Source organism: Rhinopithecus bieti, unplaced genomic scaffold (genome assembly GCF_001698545.2).
Source record: "Rhinopithecus bieti isolate Rb0 unplaced genomic scaffold, ASM169854v2 scaffold_65, whole genome shotgun sequence".
Classification (NCBI taxonomy): domain Eukaryota; kingdom Metazoa; phylum Chordata; class Mammalia; order Primates; family Cercopithecidae; genus Rhinopithecus; species Rhinopithecus bieti.
In genome coordinates, this window is record NW_016803344.1 from 4,752,670 (window position 1) to 4,774,126 (window position 21,457).

The 21,457-nt window shown below is 49.3% G+C and overlaps 1 protein-coding gene across 2 annotated transcripts in view; it reads right to left on the bottom strand.

Annotated features, from left to right (window-relative positions):
• MAVS (mitochondrial antiviral signaling protein) overlaps nucleotides 1-3,781 on the bottom strand; it is a 21,181-nt gene extending 17,400 nt beyond the window's left edge. The window contains exon 1 of one of the 2 annotated variants that reach the window (XM_017878260.1): nucleotides 3,255-3,781. The gene's annotated coding sequence lies outside the window, so the exon portion shown is untranslated. Of the gene's footprint in view, nucleotides 1-3,033; nucleotides 3,145-3,254 lie in introns of those variants that run through there. The other variant, XM_017878251.1, reaches the window with a different exon arrangement.
• Nucleotides 3,782-21,457: the final 17,676 nt, after the last annotated feature.

Sequence of the window (21,457 nt, forward strand, 5' to 3'; positions counted from 1 at the left end):
ATACAAAAAACTAGCCGGGCGACGAGGCGGGCGCCTGTAGTCCCAGCTACTCGGGAGGCTGAGACAGGAGAATGGTGTGAACCCGGGAGGCGGAGCTTGCAGTGAGCTGAGAGCCGGCCACTGCACTCCAGCCTGGGCGGCAGAGCAAGACTCCGTCTCAAAAAAAAAAAAAGAAAGCTAGGTATGACTGGGTGCAGTGGCTCACGCCTGTAATCTCAGCACTTTGGGAGGCCTAGGTGGATGGATCACCTGAGCTCAGGAGTTCGAGACCAGCCTTGCCAACATGGTGAAACCCTTTCTCTACTAAAAATACAAAAATTAGCATGGTGGTGGGCGCCTGTAATCCCAGCTACTCGGGAGGCTGGGGCAGGAGAACCGCTTGAACCCAGAAGGCAGAGGTTGCAGTGAGCCAAAATCATGCCCATTGCACTCCAGCCTGGGCGACAAGAGCAAAACTCCATCAAAAAAAAAAAAAAAAAAGCAAGCAAGCAAGCTAGGGAAAGGGGCAGAGATTGTCAAGGTCAAGGAGGTGGCAGGGGCCATGCATGTAGAGTGCTATAGGAATGGACTCTGGGTTTTAGTTGGCGTGAAACAGGGAACCACTGGAAGGTTCTGGCAGGGAAAGAAGAGGATCTGATTTACGTTAAAGACTTCTCTGGGCCGGGCGCGGTGGCTCAAGCCTGTAATCCCAGCACTTTGGGAGGCCGAGACAGGCGGATCACGAGGTCAGGAGATCGAGACCATCCTGGCTAATATGGTGAAACCCCGTCTCTACTAAAAAATACAAAAAACTAGCCGGGCGACGAGGCGGGCGCCTGTAGTCCCAGCTACTCGGGAGGCTGAGGCAGGAGAATGGCGTGCACCCAGGAGGCGGAGCTTGCAGTGAGCTGAGATCCGGCCACTGCACTCCAGCCTGGGCGGCAGAGCAAGACTCCATCTCAAAAAAAAAAAAAATACTTCTCTGGTGGTTGTGAGGACTTTGGAGGGGCCAGGATGAGAACTGGGAGACCAGTCAGGAGGCCACAGCCCGGGAGACAGGATGATTATGGTCAGGATGGGAACCACAGAGATGGCAGGAGGCAGCCAGATTCCTGGTGTTTTGAGGGTGTAGGAGATAAGGGAGAGAAAAGAAGGATGACTCCTTGGGCACTGGATGGATGGAAGGTGCCCTTTTACCAGGCCAGAGAAGCCAGGGGAGGAGCAGTGGCTCAGAAGGAACTCCAGAACTCAGTTCTGAACAAGTGAAGCTTGAGATGCTATTGGATTCCAAGTGGGTTGTCAGGGAGGGAAGGAGACAGGAGAGGACCAAATGGGCATCAGGCAGGCATGAAACCTCTCTCAGGAGGCAGTGCTGCAGAGCAGACAGCATCTAAAAGCTGCTTGCTTTGCCAACCACCAGGCGCTGCTGCATTCCTCCTGGGGCAAGTACTAATGACAGGTCGGGAGAGTCAGGAAGGTGAGGTGGGGGTCCTCTGAGCCTTCAAGAAATAAGCAAAGAACAACTCTGTGGGAGTTAACAGACCCCTTTCTCAGCCAGGCATGGTGGCTCATGCCTGCAATTCCAGCACTTTGGGAGGCCAAGGCGGGCAGATCACTTGAGGTCAGGAGTTTGAGACCAGCCTGGCCAACATGGTGAAACCCAGTCTCTACTAAAAATGCAAAAATTAGCCAGGCATGGTATCAGAGACCTGTAATCCCTGCTACTTGGGAAGCTGAGGCATGAGAATCTCCAAACCCAGGAGACGGAGGTTGCAGTGAGCCCAGATTGGGCCGCTGCGCTCCAGCCTGGGCAAGAGAGTGAGACTCCATTTCAAAAAAAAAAAAAAAAGACCTCTTTCTCCTTCCTTTCTCATGGTATCGGCCAGGTACCAGGAGGCAGTCAGATGAGGCACTCTTCTGCATTCCAGCCTCAGCCACAGATGGAGGGGAAGGGACGATGTGGCCCAACCAAAAGGAAAGGAAGCCCACATTTGTTCACATTTATGGAGGGCCCACTGCAGACAGGCACATCCTAAGGTTCTTTCAGTTAAACCTTCCCCAATCCCGTGACAGGGAAACTGATGCCAAGGTGCACAGCTGGCCAGAGGTTAGCACAGGATTTGAACCCAGAAACTGCTGCCTCACTGCAGCCAGTCATAAACCTTGCAGGGCACAGAGACCCCTGCAGCAAGAGAGACCCACACAGTCACCTGCCTTCAAGCCCAAAGAGGACCCAAGGTCACTTGGCGGAGAGGAGGCTGAGGGTGCACTTGGGAGGAAGCAACATTTAGTACAAACATTAACCCCGCCCTCACATGGCTGCCACAGGTCCCAGGTCGCTGGCTGTTCTAGATATTTTTGAGGCTTCACGGCTTCCCTACAGAGAATGCCTTTTTCGTGTTTTGGTTTGTTTCACTGTTTTCCTGGCACCTCCTTCCCATCTGAGAAGGAAGGAGGTGACAGAGTGTTCCCGATGCAGCAAAGTTTCCGACGTGACTGTCCAGAGTCTCTGAGTGCATTCCGGAAATAAATACCCACCCCCACCAAAGGGACAGGCCTCACAGCCTCGGATCGGATTCCTGGGCGAGACCCAGGTCCGCTGAGGGCGGGGAGGCTGTTCTGAGCTGGTGTCGCCGCCGAGAACTATCCAGACCCAGGGGAGGGCGGCAGCACTCGACCTCAAGGCGCAGCCGGTCGAGGCTCAGCCCCACCTTAGCGTCACCCTGGGCCCGCGGGCAGCAGGAAGAGGTCAGCGGCCGCTGCCCGTCCCCTTCTAGCCCTACCTTTCCCCCAGCCCGAACAGACGCCCAGCGCCACCCACCCCCTTTTCCCTGGATGCTGGATGCGGCGCCTGCAGCCCTCAATGTTCCCGAACCCCGTGCGCCACAGGGCCGACTCTTCCGGAGCCCCGCGCGCCCTGTCCCCTTCTCGGCCCCCGCGCGCCCCAGACCCAGGGCGTCCCGGCGGGCTCGGTCCTGCCGCTGCAGCCACCTTCTCTAAAGGCGTCCGTGCGTGCTGAGCCGAGAAGACCCATCGCCCGGGCAGCGATCTTACCTCGAGTAGCCCCAACCCTGAGACCTGGCGATCGCCGCCCGGGGCCCAGGACCCTCCCCTTAGCGAGGGGACGGGGCGGGCAGGGCGCGCGGCCGTTGGTCACGTGGAGGGGCAGGGCTACTCGGCCGCGCGTGGTTGGCTGGCGGCACAGGCCGCGCCGGGCGGACACTGGGCCTTGGTTTACTGGTGGGGAAGCGCTAGGCTGGGCACCGAGAACCGACCTGATTTTCTGCTAGGGGCGCGTAGTCTCGAGCAACTTCCAGGGAAGTCCAGTGTCCGACCAGAAACCAGGCAGGCGGCCAGCCTCGGAGTCCTCAGGGGGCTGAGAATTCCATCCTCACGCTTCCCAAGTGAAACATCCCCTCCTCCAGCCGGGAGCTTTGACGGGTGAGGGTCTTCGTGTCTTTCTCTCCTGCATCCCCATAGCCAGGCATACAGTTAGTGCCCAATAAACGTTGGGTGACGCTGAAGTCACAGGGGCAAGGATGCCTAGCCTAGAGACGCGCACGCTGGGCCTGTGGGAGTGGGAGCGGGCGGGGGACTGCCGGGCAGGTAGGCGCAAGGCAGGGACACCGACGTTGGCTGGCTGGCAGGCTGGGTATGGGTTGGGTGCTGCGTGGGAGAGGCCTCTTACGCCCAAGGGCCTGGGACAGGTACCTCCCGCAGTTCCTGCCATCTGCCTCGCCCTTCCCCTTCTGGGGCAGAGGCCAGCACTTATTGAGCACTTACTGCCTTCCAGGCACAGGGCCTTCTTTGTTTTTTTTTTTTTTTTTTTTTTTGAGACAGTCTCCCTCTGTCGCCCAGGCTGTCTCCTTCTGTCGCCACCACGCCCGGCCTCAAGTGAGATTTTATTACTGTACTTTATATCCCTGTGAATATTTCACAACCTTCAGCATTTACAAAGTATGCTTAATCACACCTGAACTGTAATAAAACCAGCTCTACCTAGTTTAGCCAAGAGAGCATAAATGTGGATTAGTTCAAGAATCAAGCCTGCCTGCTCCCCACCGGGTTCTAGCAGCTTCATATCTAATACGTTTTTTTCCCCCGCGAGACGGAGTCTCTCTCTGTCTCCAGGCTGGAGTGCAGTGGCGCAATCTCAGCTCACTGCAAGCTCCGCCTTCCCGGTTCACGCCATTGTCCTGCCTCAGCCCCCCCGCCCAATAGCTGGGACTACAGGCTCCCACCACCACGCCCGGCTACTTTTTTTGTATTTTTAGTAGAGACAGGGTTTCACCGTGTTAGCCAGGATGGTCTCGATCTCCTGACCTCGTGATCCGCCCGTCTCGGCCTCCCAAAGTGGTGGGATTACTACAGGCGTGAGCCACCTCGCCCGGCCAATATCTAATTCTTTCGGGAAGAACATTTAAAGTGTGGGTGCGGGCTTCCAAATGCAGCTATCACTCCTGTCTTTGCTGGACCTCAAAGAGCATTAAAACAATCCCACTGCCTGACTAGGTGGTTCCCTGCCACCTGTCAACAGTTTTTATAAAAATTTAGACAAAGAAGAACACAATATGCTTCTGGTATTCCGATCAAAAGCTCATGATCTAAAACTAATCATAGGGAAACAGTAAGCAAACCCAAAACGAGGGACATTTAACAGCTGTCCTGTCCAATACAGCAGCTACTAGCCACATGTAGCTATTTTAATTAAAATTAAATAATACTTAGAAGCCAGTTCCTGAGACCCAGGAGCCACATTTTTTTTTTCTTTTTTTCTTTTTTTGAGACAGAATCTCACTTTTTCACCCAGGCTAGAGTGCAGTGGCCCAATCTCAGCTCACTGCAACCTCTGCCTCCTGGGTTCAAGTGATTCTCCCGAGTAGCTGGGACTACAGGCGCCTGTTACCACGCCCGGCCAATTTTTGTATTTTTAGTAGAGACGGGGTTTCACCGTATCGGCCAGGCTGGTCTCGAACTCCTGACCTCATGATCAGGCCACCTCAGCCTCCAAAAGTGCTGGGATTATGGGCATGAGCCACTGGCCCTGGCCCCACGAGCCACATTTCAAATGCTACTTTCATGTAGCTAATGGCTTCATACTGGGTAGCACAGAGCATTTCTATTTTTTTGTTTGTTTTGGGAGAGAGTTTTACTCTTGTTGCTGAGGCTGGAGTACAATGGCATGATCTCGGCTCACTGCAACCTCCACCTCCCAGGTTCAAGGGATTCTCCTGCCTCAGCCTCCCGAGTAGCTGGGATTATAGGCATGCGCCACCATGCCCAGCTAATTTTGTGTTTTTAGTAGAGACGGGGTTCTCCATGTTGGCCAGGTTGGTCTTGAACTCCCGACCTCAGGTGATCTGCCCACCTCGGCCTCCCAAAGTTCTGGAATTACAGGCGTGAGCTATAGCACCAGGCCCAAATGGAGTATTTCTGTCATTGCTGAAAGTTCTATTGGATAGCACTGCTCTGCAGAATAACTCTTCAAAAATTTCAAGGTCAGGAAAGACAAGGAGACTGAGGGACTGCTCCAGAGAAAAGGACTTTGGTAGTGACACGACAACTAAATGCAATATGGGAACCTGGGTTGGATCCTGAAACAGAAAAAGGACATTAGGCAAAATTCAAATAAGGCTTTTGGATCAGTTAACAATTCTCGGCCGGGCGCGGTGGCTCAAGCCTGTAATCCCAGCACTTTGGGAGGCCGAGACGGGCGGATCACGAGGTCAGGAGTTCGAGACCATCCTGATGAACACGGTGAAACCCCGTCTCTACTAAAAAATACAAAAACTACCCGGGCGAGGTGGCGGCGCCTGTAGTCCCAGCTACTCGGGAGGCCAGGCATGGTGGCGGGTGCCTGCAATCCCAGCTACTCAGGAGTCTGAGGCAGGAGAATTGCTTGAACCTGGGAGGCAGAGGTGGCAGTGAGCCGAGATCACGCCATTGCACTCTAACTTGGCAACAAGTGTAAAACACCGTTTAAAAAAAAAACAGGCCGGGCGCGGTGGCTCAAGCCTGTAATCCCAGCACTTTGGGAGGCCGAGACGGGCGGATCACGAGGTCAGGAGATCGAGACCATCCTGGCTAACATGGTGAAACCCCGTCTCTACTAAAAAAATACAAAAAACTAGCCGGGCATGGTGGCGGGTGTCTGTAGTCCCAGCTACTCGGGAGGCTGAGGCAGGAGAATGGCATAAACTCAGGAGGCGGAGCTTGCAGTGAGCTGAGATCTGGCCACTGCACTCCAGCCTGGGCGACAGAGAGAGACTCTGTCTCAAAAAATAATAATAATAATAATCTGTCAGTTTTAGGATCATCGGGGGATTATGTAAAATGTAAATGTTTGCATTATTTTTGCAACTATGTTGTAAATCTGAAATTACTTAAAAAATATAAAGTAAAATAAAGAAATCATCTTTTGACCCTATCTGGCTATTTACATTATTTTATCTTTTATTGCATTCCACCCTATTTCATGGGTGTAATTCATTGATCATTGTCCATTTATTAGGAGAAGAGCAAGTCCAGAGAGCGATCTATGCCCTTGGCTGCCCCCCAGTGAGGGCCTTGGAGCTGCCCCCCTGCCCAGTAAAGCTCAGCACAGACAGGCCCGTCTCCAGGCCTCCAAGGAAGGCTGTGACCCACACATGATGACTTAGCAACCACCAGCTCATGTTTCCCCTAGAGAGCAGAGGTCAGGCCCAAACATAGTGCCAGAGGGCCCCAAACACGGTCACATTCTCTGGTCTGAGTCCTTAAGGGAGCTAAGACTAAAAAACATAATCCCCTCCTTTATGACTTCATTTTGAATAATATTTTAAAGTTATTCTTTATTTATGTATTTTTAAAACACAAGAGACAGGGTCTTACTACATTGCTCAGGTTGGTCTTGAACTCCTGGGCTCAAGCAATCCTTCCGTCTAAGTCTCCCAAGTAGCTAAGACCACAGGCATACTCCACTGCACTTAAACAGCTGTTCTTTACACTATTTTAATTTTTTCATTCTGTCAATTTACCAAAAAAAATACTTTTTACAGCTAATATGGGGAAAATAAATATTTGATGAAGAAAACCAAAATCCACATTCATAATGCCACCATCTATAACAATTAGCCAGTCATGGTTGCACACATCTGTAATCTCAGCTACTCAGGAGGCTGAGGCAGGAAAATTGCCTGAACCCAGGAGACAGAGGTTACAGTGAGCCAAGATCACACCACTGCGCTCCAGCCTGGGGGACAGAGTGAGACTCCATCTCAAAAAAAAAAAAAAAAACCCAAAAAAACATAATGCCACCATCCAGGGGTGACTGCTGGTGACACTCCAGTGTCTTTTCTAGTATTTTTTTTTTTTTTCCTACAATACACAGTCTCCAAGACCTCTGACTTCCTGGGATTATCCTTGCCTTGACCAGCCATGTAAGATGGTTCCAGCCATGATGTGGGACAAAATAGGGTCTGGCATGAGACTGCCTTACCTCTCAGGGGTCTCAGGAGGAGGGGGCTTGGCTCACTTCGGCTCCTGGGTCAGTCCCCGCTACAGCCAGCTCCTCCTCTAGGACTGTGGATGACATAGTCCTCTCATCAGGCCTCAGGACACTGTGTGGCTGATCACCTGCCACTGACACAATACAGTGTGCATAATCACACCTCAACTATAATAAAACCAACTCTGCCTAGTTTAGCCAAGAGGGCATAAATGTTGATTAGTTCAATAATCAATCCTGCCTACTCCCCTCTGGGCTCTAGCGGCTTCATATCGAATTCTTTCAGGAAGAACAATTAAAAGTGCAGGAGCCATAAGATTAGGCACACTTAATTGTATTGCTGCTTGGCAAGGACATGCCTTGAGAGTTAGATATCAGAGTTCCTAAAATTCACAGGCCTCTCCCAATACTGGAGATTTCTCCCTGGTCACGTCCCTCCACGCTCCCAGCTTCTTGCCACATTGCTGGTGCCCTGCATGCTCTCAGCCCCTCTTCCTGTCTCTCATCCTAGGGCTCCTCTCCCAAAATCAGGTATTCAGTGCAGGAAACAGATGTCACCCTAGGTATTTCATGCATGGAAGGGTTTTGTTTCTTGAAGCATAATTTACATTTGGTGAAATATATCAATCTTAAGTGTATGACTTGATTCTTTTTTTATTTTATTTTATTTTATTTTATTTTTTTTTTGAGGCAGAGTCTCGCTCTGTCGCCCAGGCTGGAGTACAGTGGCCGGATCTCAGCTCACTGCAAGCTCCGCCTCCCAGGTTTATGCCATTCTCCTGCCTCAGCCTCCCGAGTAGCTGGGACTACAGGCGCCCGCCACCTCGCCTGGCTAGTTTTTTGTATTTTTTAGTAGAGACAGGGTTTCACCGGGTTAGCCAGGATGGTCTCGATCTCCTGACCTCGTGATCCGCCCGTCTCGGCCTCCCAAAGTGCTGGGATTACAGGCTTGAGCCACCGCGCCCGGCATTTTTATTTTTTTTGAGATGGAGTCTCACTCTGTCGCCAGGCTGGAGTACAGTGGTGCGATCTCAGCTCACTGCAACCTCCAACTCCCTGGTTCAAGCAATTCTCCTGCCAAGTAGCTGGGATTACAGGCATGCTCCACCAAGCCCAGCTAATTTTTGTATTTGTAGTAGAGAAGGGATTTCACCATGTTGGCCAGAATGGTCTCAATCTCCTGACCTTGTGATCCATCTATCTGTCTTGGCCTCACAAAGTGCTGGGATTACAGGCATGAGCCACCACACCCAGCTCTCCCTTTCTTTTTTGTTTTTTTCTTTTTTTTGAGATGGAGTCTTGCTCTGTCGCCAGGCTGGAATGCAGTGGCGCAATCTCGGCTCACTGCAACTTCTGCCTCCCAGGTTCAACATGGCAAAACCCTATCTCTACAAAAAGTACAAAAAATTAGCCAGGCATGGTGGTACACTCCTCTAGTCTCAGCTACCTGGAAGGCTAAGGCAGGAGGATCAATTGAGCCCAGGAGGTCAAGGTGGAGGTTGCAGTGAGCCATGATCGTGTCACTGCATCTCAAGCTTCACTTGTTCAGAACTCAGTTCTGGAGTTCCTTCTGAGCTACTGATCCTCTCGCCTCAGCCTCCCAAGTAGCTAGGACGACAAGCATATACCACTGGCTTTTTTTTTTTTTTTTTTTTTTTTTTGAAGCGGAGCCTAGCTCTGTAGCCCAGGCTGGAGTGCAGTGGCTCAATCTTGGCTCACGGCACACTCCACCTCCCGGGTTCTCACCATTCTCCTGCCTCAGCCTCCCAAGTAGCTGGGACTACAGGTGCCCGCCACCACGCCCGGCTAATTTTTTGTATTTTCAGTAGAGACTGGGTTTCACTGTGTTAGCCAGGATGGTCTCGATCTCCTGACCTCGTGATCCGCCCACCTCAGCCTTCCAAAGTACTGGGATTACAGGCGTGAGCCACCGTGCCCGGCCACCACTGGCTTTTTTAAATTTAATTTTTGTGGAGACAGGGTCTTGCTATGTTGCACAGGCTGATCCCAAACTCCTGGGCTCCAGCAGTCCTCCCACTTTGGATTCCCAAAGTGCTGGAACTACAGTTGTGAAGCACATTAGACCTTAGACTGCTTTGACTGCTTTTTTTTTTTGAGACTCTAGCCCAGGCTGGAGTGCAATGGCATGATCTCGTCTAACTGCAACTTCCACCTCCAACCTCCACTTCCCAGATTCAAGCGATTTTCCTGCCTCAGGCTCCCCAGTAGCTGGGATTACAACTGTGCACCACCAAGCCTGGCTAATTTTGTATTTTTAGGAGAGACAGGGTTTCACCATGTTGGCCAGGCTGGTCTGGAACTCCTGACCTCAAGTGATCCTCCCGACTTAGCCTCCCGAAGTGCTGGGATTACAGGCGTGAGCCACCACGCCAGCCTCTGACTGCTTTTTAACTCATCTTCCCTCAGAGCAGGAACCAGAGCCTGTGGTAATAATCATATTTATGTCTGTTTTTGTTTTTGTTATTTGTTTTTGTTTTTTGGCTGGAGTGCAGAAGCTGGAGTGCAGTGGTGTGATTGTGGCTCACTGCAACCTCCGCCTCCTGGGTTCAACCAATTCTTGTGTTTCAGCCTCCCAGTTAGCTGGAATTACAGGTGTGCGCCACTACACCCAGCTAATTTTTGATTTTTAGTAGAAATGGGGTTTCGCCATGTTGGCCAGGCTGGTCTCGAACTCCTGACCTCAGGTGATCTGCCTGCCGTAGCCTCCAAAAGTGCTGAGATTACAGGTGTGAGCCCCCATGCCTGACCCCTAATCATATATATATATAATATATATACATATATATATATATTTTTGAGATGGAGTCTTCCTCTGTCACCCAAACTGGAGTGTAGTGGATCGATCTCTGCTCACTGCAACCTCTGCCTCGCGGGTTCAACTGATTCTCCTGCCTCAGCCTTCTGAGTAGCTGGGATTACAGGTGCATGCCATCACACCCGGGTAATCTTTTTTATGTTTTTAGTAGAGACAGGGTTTCAGCATGTTGGTCAGGCTGGTCTCGAACTCCTGACCTCATGATCCGCCCACCTCGGCCTCCCAAAGCGGCCAATCGTATTTTTTTTTTTGAGACAGAGTCTCACTGTGTCACCCAGGCTGGAGTGCAGTGGCGTGATCTTGGCTCACTGCAAGCTCTGCCTCCCGGGTTCACGCCATTCTCCTGCCTCAGCCTCCCAAGTAGCTGGGACGACAGGCGCCCACCACCACGCCTGGCTAATTTTTTGTATTTTTTACTAGAGACAGGGTTTCACCATGTTAGCCAGGATAGTCTCGATCTCCTGACCTTGTGATCCATCCGCCTCGGCCTCCCAAAGTGCTGGGATTACAGGCGTGAGCCACCGCGCCTGGCCGAAAGCATAGTCTTTTTTTTTTTTTTTTTTGAGACAGCGTTTCACTCCTGTTGCCCAGGCTGAAGTGCAACAGCACGATCTCAGCTCATTGCAACCTCCACCTCCCGGGTTCAAGCGATTCTCCTGTCTCAGCCTCCTGAGTAGCTAGAACTACAGGCACCCGCCACCATGCCGGGCTAGTTTTTGTTATTTTAGTAGACATGGGGTTTTACCATGTTGGTCAGGTTGGTCTTGAACTCCTGACCTTAGGCGATCCACCTGCCTCGGCCTCCCAAAGTGCTGGGATCACAGGTGTGAGCCACGGTTCCTAGCCCCTCATTCATATTTGTAAACTCTTCCAGAACACTGAGGGAGAACACTGAGGGGAAAGATAATTTTCTATTCATTAACCGCAGTGTAAAAGTCAGGGTAACTTCTTTTTCTTTCTGTCTCTCTCTTTTTCTTCTCTCTCTCTTTTTTTTTTTTTTTTTTTTTTTTTTGAGACAGGGTCTCACTCTGGTTACCCAGGCTGGAGTGCAGTGGTGTGATCTTGGCTCACTACAGCCTCGACCTCCTGGGCTCAGGTGATTCTTCCACCTCAGCCTCCCAAGTAGCTGGGACTACAGGCACATGCCACCATGTCCGGCTAATTTTTTGTATAGATGGGGTTTCTCCATGTTGCCCAGGCTGGTCTCAAACCCCTGGACTCAAGCAATCCGCCCGCCTCAGCATCCCCAGAGTGCTGGGATTACAGGCTTGAGCCACCATGCCTGGCCCAGCCGGGGTAACTTCTGAACATAGGGTGACTTGCAGCAGGAAACTTGCAGGCCCTACACACAGCTGCTTCCTTTCTGTAACTTGTGGCTTATCTTCTGGGAAATTGCAGGCAGTCCTGGGAGTAGCATCCTCGAGAGATTAAGAGATACCGATACCGTCTGTTGTTTCTCTCTGCTTCCCACGAGAAAGAAACATTACATGGTGATGTTGCAGAGTCCCTGGCCCCAGGGGTTTCCTATAAGCCACCTATTCATTCATTCCTTCATTCATTCGTTAGTTCGTTCAGTGTATATTGGGTACTCGTTATGTGCTAGTTGTTGGTTATAATGTAGAAAACAAAAGAGACCCAACTTGTGGAGGTTACAACCAGATGGAAAAAAGAAACGGTAAACTAAGTAACACAAAAGAAAGACTATCTAATGGGGGAACGTTATTGAAAAAATTGGTAAAGCTCTATCTGCCTCTTAAGGAAAATGCATAATTCATCTCCAGTAGAGTATGTCTTTCTGTGGCACCCTTCAGCAGACAGACATCAGTGGGGAAGGAGGTCTCGTCCATGAGTTTCATTGTGTTCCTCTCACTTTGTTGCCCAGGCTGCTCTCAAACTCCTGGCTTCAAAGGATCCTCTTGCTTTGGCCTCTTAAAGTGCTGGGATTATAGGCAGGTGCCACTGTACCCAGCCTGAAAACAGTTTAAAAATAAGGAGTAGCATGAAAGCTGATGAGAAGCTGAGGCCCCAGGAAGGGACTAGGAGTGGGGAAACCCCACTGGGTGCAATGGGCAAGAGACTCAGGGGAAAGGGAGCATGCAACAATCAATTTTAAGTTTTTTGCTCTGTCATTCTGTAAGATGACTCTCCTCTGTCCCCCTAAACTTTTCTAACAGTTGGCTATACCCAAATGTCTGTTTCTTTAGGGATATCAAGGAAAAGAGCTTCCTTTAGACAGACAGCAGGGCAGGGAGAAGAGCTGTATGTCCTGACCCTGAGTGAGACTGACAATGCCATAGAAGCAGAAAGCTAAAGTACATAATGCCTAGGAGACATACGTTCCCACGTGAAGCCCAGAAATGCTGGAGTACTAGGCACCCCACTGCAGGCAGGATGAGGGCTCAGAACTTGCATTTGCATACAAAGGGATGGAACAATTCCATAATGGTGGAGGACCTGGAACTAAGCAGAAGGCAGAGAGGTGAGTCACACAAGTGAACCTCCTGAATTTCACAGCCTGCAGGCTCTCTCCTTGGTAAAAACTAAACTGGGTCTTCCCTACAGAGCTACATTGTAGTCCCTACTTTACTGCAAGTAAGAGATACATCTTCAGGGAAGCATTTTCTAGTGCTTTCCAAGATCTGCCAAATTAAAAGGATTAAGGGGGTGGGGAGAATATAGCTACAATTGATAGGCAAAGAAGAGCCAACTAATGCATAACTGGAATTCCTAGATGAAACAGAAACAATGGAATACAATACCTACTTAAAGATATATATACGGAGGCTGAGGCAGGCAAATCGCGAGGTCAAGAGATCGAGACCATCCTGGCCAACATGGTGAAACCTCATCTCTACCTAAAATACAAAAATTAGCTGAGATTGGTGGCATGTGCCTGTAGTCCCAGCTACTAAGGAGGCTGAGGCAGGAGAATCGCTCGAACTCGGAAGACGGAGGCTGCAGTGAGCTGAGATTGCACCACTGCACTCCAGCCTGGCGACAGAGCAAGACTCCATCTCAAAAAATAATAATTAAAAAAAAGATATAATTCTGGAAAATATTTCTGAAGTAAAAAACGACTTCAATCTACTTCTGAAAAAACATACTATGATCCCAGCACTTTGGGAGGCCAAGGCAGGCGGATCACCTGAGGTCAGGAGTTCGAGACCAGCCTCAACATGGAGAAACTCTGTCTCTACTAAAAATACAAAATTAGCCGGGTGTGGTGGCGCATGCCTGTAATCCCAGCTACTCAGGAGGCGGAGGCAGGAGAATTGCTTGAACCTGGGAGGCGGAAGTTGCGATGAGCCGAGATCGCAGCCATTGCACTCCAGCCTGGGCAACAAGAGGGAAACTCCGTCTCAAAAGAAAAAAAAGGCCGGGCGCGGTGGCTAAAGCCTGTAATCCCAGCACTTTGGGAGGCCGAGGCGGGAGGATCATGAGGTCAGGTAATCGAGACCATCCTGGCTAACCCGGTGAAACCCCATCTCTACTAAAAAATACAAAAAAACTAGAAGGCGAGGTGGCAGGCGCCTGTAGTCTCAGCTACTCAGGAGGCTGAGGCAGGAGAATGGCGTAAACCCGGGCGGCGGAGCTTGCAGTGAGCCGAGATCCGGCCACTGCACTCCAGCCTGAGCAGCAGAGAGAGACTCCGTCTCAAAANGCCGGGTGTGGTGGCGCATGCCTGTAATCCCAGCTACTCAGGAGGCGGAGGCAGGAGAATTGCTTGAACCTGGGAGGCGGAAGTTGCGATGAGCCGAGATCGCAGCCATTGCACTCCAGCCTGGGCAACAAGAGGGAAACTCCGTCTCAAAAAGAAAAAAAAGGCCGGGCGCGGTGGCTCAAGCCTGTAATCCCAGCACTTTGGGAGGCCGAGGCGGGAGGATCATGAGGTCAGGTAATCGAGACCATCCTGGCTAACCCGGTGAAACCCCATCTCTACTAAAAAATACAAAAAAACTAGAAGGCGAGGTGGCAGGCGCCTGTAGTCTCAGCTACTCAGGAGGCTGAGGCAGGAGAATGGCGTAAACCCGGGCGGCGGAGCTTGCAGTGAGCCGAGATCCGGCCACTGCACTCCAGCCTGAGCAGCAGAGAGAGACTCCGTCTCAAAAAAAAAAAAGAAAGAAAGAAAGAAAAAACACACTATGGGCCGGGCGCGGTGGCTCATGCCTGTAATCCCAGCACTTTGGGAGGCCGAGGTGGGCGGATCCCCTGAGGTCGGGAGTCCGAGACAGCCTGACCAACACGGAGAAACCCCATTTCTACTAAAAATACAAAATTAAATGGGCGTGGTGGCGCATGCCTGTAATTCCAGCTACTCGGGAGGCTGAGGCAGGAGAATTGCTTGAACCTGGGAGGCAGAGGTTGAGGTGAGCCAAGATTGAGCCATTGCACACTTCAACCTGGGCAACAAGAGTAAAACTCTGTCCCAAAACAAAAACAAAAACAAAAAACAAAAAAAAACACACTATGTTTGCACTATGAGATAACATTCTAGGAATGTTACTGAAATGTAAAGATAATGAATCTTTGGGGCACCCAGGCAAAAAAAAATCAAGTACAGAGGCTCTAAAAAGATGATGATGATGATGATGATGATGATGATGATGATGATGATAATCCCAAAGTGCTGGGATTACAAGAGTGAGCCACTGTGCCCGGCCAAGAATAATTTTTTAACATACAAGAACTCAAAAATATTGTTCTCACGAAGTCATGTAAAAATAAGGAATTAAGAAGGAAAAAAGTGAAACTACAGATTTCTAGAAAATGTCAACAGTGAAAACACCACATCAGAACCTATGGGATACAACTAAAGCTGTGTCATAGGAATATTCATAACTTAAAGACTAATGTTATTTTCTAAGACTGCAAACGACTTAAACACCCCTAAAGAGGTATGGATATACTAAATGAAAACAGAAGGAAACAGTTCATGAAAATAAAAGCAGAAAATAATGAGATAATGCTGGTTTTTATTTCTTTTTTGTTTTTGTTTTTTGAGACGTAGTTTCACTCTTGTTGCCCAGGCTGGAGTGCAATGGCACGATCTTGGCTCACCGCAACCTCTGCCTCCTGCGTTCAAGCGATTCTCACGCCTCAGCTTCCCAAGTATCTGGGATTACAGGCATGCGCCACCACACTCAGCTAATTTTGTATTTTTAGTAGAGACAGGGTTTCTCCATGTTGGTCAGGCTGGTCTCAAACTCCTGACCTCAGGTGATCCGCCCGCCTCAGCCTCCCAAAGTCTTGGGATTACAGGCGTAAGCCATGGCACCCAGCCGGTTTTTATTTCTTAAATGAAATGACAGGTACTTGGATGCTCATTATATAATTCTAAGCACCTTTTTGTAAATGTGAACTACTGTAGTTCACAATAATTTTTAGGTTTGCTAAATGAACTACAATCTAGCCACATGATGGATAAGAGTTTAAAAGAATACAGATGCTCTCTCTGTAGTGCTATGAAAAAAATATCCAGAATACACTAGCGAGTGAAAAAAGCAAGTGCTGGTCAGGCATAGTGGCTCACGTTTGTAATCTCAGCACTTTGGGAGGCTGAGGTGGGTGGATCACTTGAGGTCAGGAGTTCAAGACCAACCTGGCTAACATGGTGAAACCCCATCTCTACTAAAAATACAAAAATTAGCTGGGCATGGTGGCGTGCGCCTGTAATCCTAGCTACTCAGGAGGCTGAGGCAGGAGAATCGCTTGAACCTGGGAGGTGGAGATTGCAGTGAGCCAAGATCGCGCCCCTGCACTCCAGCCTGGGTGCAGGTACACGCCTGTAATCCCAGCCTCCCAAGTAGCTGGGATTACAGGCATGTACCACCACTCCTGGCTAATTTTTGTATTTTAATAGAGACAGGGTTTCTGCCATGTTGGCCAGGCTGGTCTCTGACTACTGACAGAGCGAGACTCTGTCTCAAAAAAAAAAAAAAAAAAAAGAAGAAAGAAAAAAAGAAAGAAAACTACAGACCAATATCTCTTGTGAACATAGATGCAAAAATCCTCAACAAAATAGCTGCAAATCAAATCCAGTAATGTATAAAAAGAATTACTCAAAATGACCAAGCGGGATTTATTCCAGGTATGTGAGGCTAGTTCAACATTTGCAAACCAACTAAGGTAATCCATTACATCGACAGGCTAACAACGTAAAATCGCATTATCATACCAATAAATGCAGAAAAAGCATGTGGCAAAGTCCAACCACCATTTGCAATAAAAACTCTCAACAAACTAGGAAAGAAGATAACTTCACAAATTGATAAAGAACATTTACAAAAATCATACTTAGTGGTGAGAAACTGGAAGTTTTCCCACTAAGATCAGGAACAAGGCAAGAATGTCCTAACAACTCATTTTCAATGTTGTACCAAAAGTCCTGGCTAATGTAGAAAATCTGAAGGAATCAACAAAAACAAACGAACAAAAACTCCTGGAACAAATAAGCATTACAGCAAGGTTGCAAGATACAACGTTAATATACAAAAGTCAATTGCTAGGCTGGACAAAGTGGCTCATGCCTGTAATTCCTGCACTTTGAGAGGTCAAGGCAGGCAGATCTATTGAATCCAGGAGTTTGATATCAGCCTTGGCAACATCCCTATAGGGAGACCTTATCTCTACTAAAAAAAGAAAAAGTCAGCCACAGACTGGGAGAAAATATTTGCAAAAGGTACATCTGATAAAGAGCTGTTATCCAAAATACACAAAGAACTCTTAAAACTCAACAAAAAGAAATCACCCAAACAAGTTGCCTGTTTTAAAATGGGCAGAAGACTTGAATGGACAGCTCACTAAAGATTTACAGATGGCAAATAAGCATAGGAAAGATACTCTACATCATACGTTATTAGGGAACTGCAAATTAAAACAAGATTTCTCTACATACCTACTAGAATGGCCAAAAGCCAGCCGGGCGCAGACGCTCACTCCTGTAATCCCAGCACTTTGGGAGGCCGAAGCAGGTAGATCACTTCAGGTCAGTTCAAGACCAGCCTGGCCATATGGTAAAACGCTGTCTCTTCTAAAAACACAAAAATCAGCTAGGCGCGGTGGTGTGTGCCTGTAGTCCCAGCTATTCGGGAGGCTGAGGCAGAAGAATCATTTGAACCCAGGAGGCGGAGGTTGCAGTGAGTGGAGATTGCGCCACTGCACTCCAGCCTGGGTGACAGAGCAAGACTCCATCTCAAAAAAAAAAAAAAAAAAAAAAAATTACCCAGGTGTGGTGGCACGTGCCTTTAGTCCCAGCTACTCGGGAAGCTGAGGCAGGAGAATCGCTTGAACCGGGCAGTCAAGGTTGCAGTGAGGTGAGATAGTGCCCCTGCACTACAGCCTGGATGACAAAGGACACTCCATCTCAGGAAAAAAAAAAAAGAGAATGGGCCAAAGCCCAAACAGTGACAAAACCAAATGCTTCAGAGGATGTGGAGCAACAGAAACCCTCATTAACTGCCAGTAGGAATGCAAAATGGTACAGCCACTTTTGAAGACAGTTTGGCAGTTTCTTACAAAACGAAACACTCTTACACAGGATCCAGGAGTCATACTCCTTGGTATTTATGAGTATTTCTACTCCCAAAGGTGTTGAAAACTTATGTTCACACAAAAACCTGTACACAAATGTTTGTAGCAGCTGTATTCATAATTGCCAAAACTTGGAAGCAACCAAGATATCCTTCAGTAGGTGAACAGATAATGCACATCTACATAATGGAATACTATTCAGCAGTACTTCTAAAATGAGCTGTCAAGCTCATGATTCTGCCATGAAAAGACTTGGAAGAATCTTAAATGCACATTACTAAGTGAAAGAAGCCAATCTGAAAAGGCTACATATACGGTATGAATCCAACTATACAACATTCTGAAAAAGGCAAAACTGTGGAAGCAGTAAAATGGTTGAGGCCGAGCGCGGTGGCTCAAGCCTGTAATCCCAGCACTTTGGGAGGCCGAGACGGGCGGATCACGAGGTCAAGAGATCGAGACCATCCTGGCTAACACGGTGAAACCTCGTCTCTACTAAAAAATACAAAACTAGCCGGGCGACGTGGCGGGCGCCTGTAGTCCCAGCTACTCAGGAGGCTGAGGCAGGAGAATGGCCTAAACCCAGGTGGCGGAGCTTGCAGTGAGCTGAGATCCGGCCACTGCACTCCAGCCTGGGCGGCAGAGCGAGACTCTGTCTCAAAAAAAAAAAAAAAAGATCAATGGTTGCTAGGGGTTGAGGGGAGGAAAGGATGAATAGGTGGAGCAGAGGACTGTTAGGGCAGTGAAACTCTTCCGTATGATACTATAATGGTAGATGCATATCACTGAAAATACATCCAAACCTATAGAACGTACAACCCCAAGAGTGAACCCTAATGTAAACCATGGACTCTGGTGATAGTGACCTGTCATTCACTGTCATTCAATTTAAACAAATGACCACTCTGGTGCCCAATGTTGGTGATAGAGGAGGCTGTGCATGTGTGGGGATAGGGAGTAAACAAGAACTCTCTGTACCCTCTGCTCAGTTTTACTGTGAACCTAAAATTGCACTAAAAAAATAACGTCTATTTAAGAAACGGTCACAGCCACTTCAATCACGGTAATAAACATACAGAGACTTGGTTAATGGGTCACAGAGTATTGCATCTGACAAACACAGTCAACTGCATTACAATAAAATATAGGAATAAAAAACTAAAATAATAAAATAAAATATAGGAATAATTGTTTAAAAGATTGAGGCCAGGCGTAGTGGTTCACACCTGTAATCTCAGCACTTTAGGAGGCCAACATGGGTGGATCACCTGAGGTCGGAGTTCAAGACCAGCCTGACTAACACAGCGAAGCCCTGTCTCTACTAAAGATACAAAAATTAGCCAGGCATGGTGGCACATGCTTGTAATCCCAGCTACTTGTGAGGCTGAGGCGGGAGAATTGCTTGAACCCAGGAGGCAGAGGTTGCAGTGAGCCAAGATTGTACTACTGCACTCCAGCCTGAGTGACAGAGTGAGGCTCCATCTCAAAAAAAAAGAAAAGAAAATACTGAGCTCTGGGGGATGCTGGACAGTGAGAAGTGCCACAGGGCTAGAAAAAACCACCCTGCCCTAGAGGAGACATGATGATCCAATCCTATCCCAGGGCTCACCACCCTCCCAATCAGTGACCCACATACATGCAGGCCAGTTCCTGCTTAAAACCTGTGACTTCTTCCTCCCTCCAGGTAAGCTCTCTTCTCTGGGCTCTACCGCCCTCCTGTCATCACCTGTTGTCCCAGGAGTGTTTGTAGAGGTACACTGGTAACACTACCAGCTGCTCAAAGTCTCTAGTTCTCTCAGGAAGCTGAGGGATGTGTGGTTTGGCCAGGGTTTCTGGGGCAGAGAGAAGAAAGGGAGGAGGCTTGGAGATGGAGGCAAGTTTGCTTCCATAGCCATCTCACTGTTGGTTCCAAATCCTGGCTCCTTCACTTGGCCTTCCTCACTAAAGTGCCCCTTCTTCCTTTGGGTGTTTAAAGCACTTGTGAGCAGCAATTCAGGGATACTCAGACCATTGCTGCCTTGCAGTCATCTGCAGTCACCTGGCCTTAGCTCTGCCTCTCCTGGAACCTTGGGGACATTCTGTATCCTGCATTGCACCCAGCGGAGCATCAGGCCCAAGGGAGGCTCGATGAATATATGGTGAGCATACGTTGTGGTGGAAACTCAGCCCAAGGTGCTAGGGCAGAAGTGTGAAGTGTGGGAAGGGTGCTGGGCAAGCTCATCCAGTTAAGAAAACCCTGGTCCAGCTGGGCATCTGGAACAGGAACTGGAGCTCAGCAGCCCTAGGGTGTGGTCTCAGTCTCTACTATTCTCTTGTGCATCAGTTTGCCCCACATCATGGGAACCAAAACACCAGCCATGCCTAACCTCAACTTCCCACGGCTCCCAGGGGCGCAGGGTCTCAACCTCTTTCTTAAGTTCAGTTTGAAAAAAAGGCAGAAAGAATTCAGATCAGTAAGCTTCAGCTCTTCCATAGAGGACAAAATGGCCTGTTCCCTGAGAACACAGCCAATCCACCAGGACCACCAGCCTGGGGTGAGGGGTGGCCAGGAGAACAGAATGTATAGGGAAGGGGTGTCCCTACTAGAGGCCTGTGGGACATTTCCACGGGTGGGACTTGGTCACACACACAGAGTAACATCCCTTTAAGTCTTCAAGGTCAAGGTGGTTTGTGGCACCATAAAATGGAAAAGGTGCCCTCATCCCAATTATGTTGACAGTGGTGGCAGAAGGACTGGCACAGCTGGTGGCCTTGGCCATGGACTTGGAAGGGCTAATCATGAGCGCTGCTTCCAAAGTGGGTGTAGGTGGGTCCATCCTGGGTACTAAAGGGCAACTGATGGATGGTAAGCATGAGATGGAGCTGAGCACCTAGAATGCTCGTTCTGCCAAGAAAGCCTCACCTTCCTTGATAACAGGAAGATCATGAAAATCAATGTAAACTGAGGTGGTTTTTTTTCCCCAACTGAGTAAATTTAAACCTTCACTAGAAGCTGCTGATTAAAGACCTCCTAACTACCAGCTTTTGGTACCCCACCCATATCCCTTTGGGACTCAACATGGTACAGGCAGGCCCAGCTCCACATTGTCTGAGGGCTCTTTTCCAGGGGCAGAAAGACCCAGGGAATGTATGCACCCTGGGATCAACCTGTAACCACTGACTAAAGGCAGTAAGCAAACACCCACAGCTGCCACCCCTCGGGCGAGGTAATTCAGAGGCAACTGCTGTGTGCAGGCCCCTAGAGGCACTCAGCTCCCTACCACAGTCCCAATAGGCTTGACAAGCATTCACAAGGACTGTCTCCCCTTCCTGCTTCCTGGGATCACCGCCCGCCCCACATACATCACTCGCACCAATTCTTGGCTCAGGCGCTGCTTCTCAGGTGGCTCTGCCACAGCCACCTGCCCCTTGTGATATATACTTTGGTGGAGAAAGTGTGTGCCACCATCTAAAGGAAGCCCCTAAGGAGACAGAGGTGAGGTGGGGATGAGAGACGGAGGCCTCCCAAGAAGCCTCCTTGGGGGATCCTTGACCACGAAGGCTCAGACGCCCAGCTTAGGGGCCATCCAGAGAGGCACTCACTCATAGGAGCAGGATGCACGCATCAAACTCACAAAGAGAGGGTG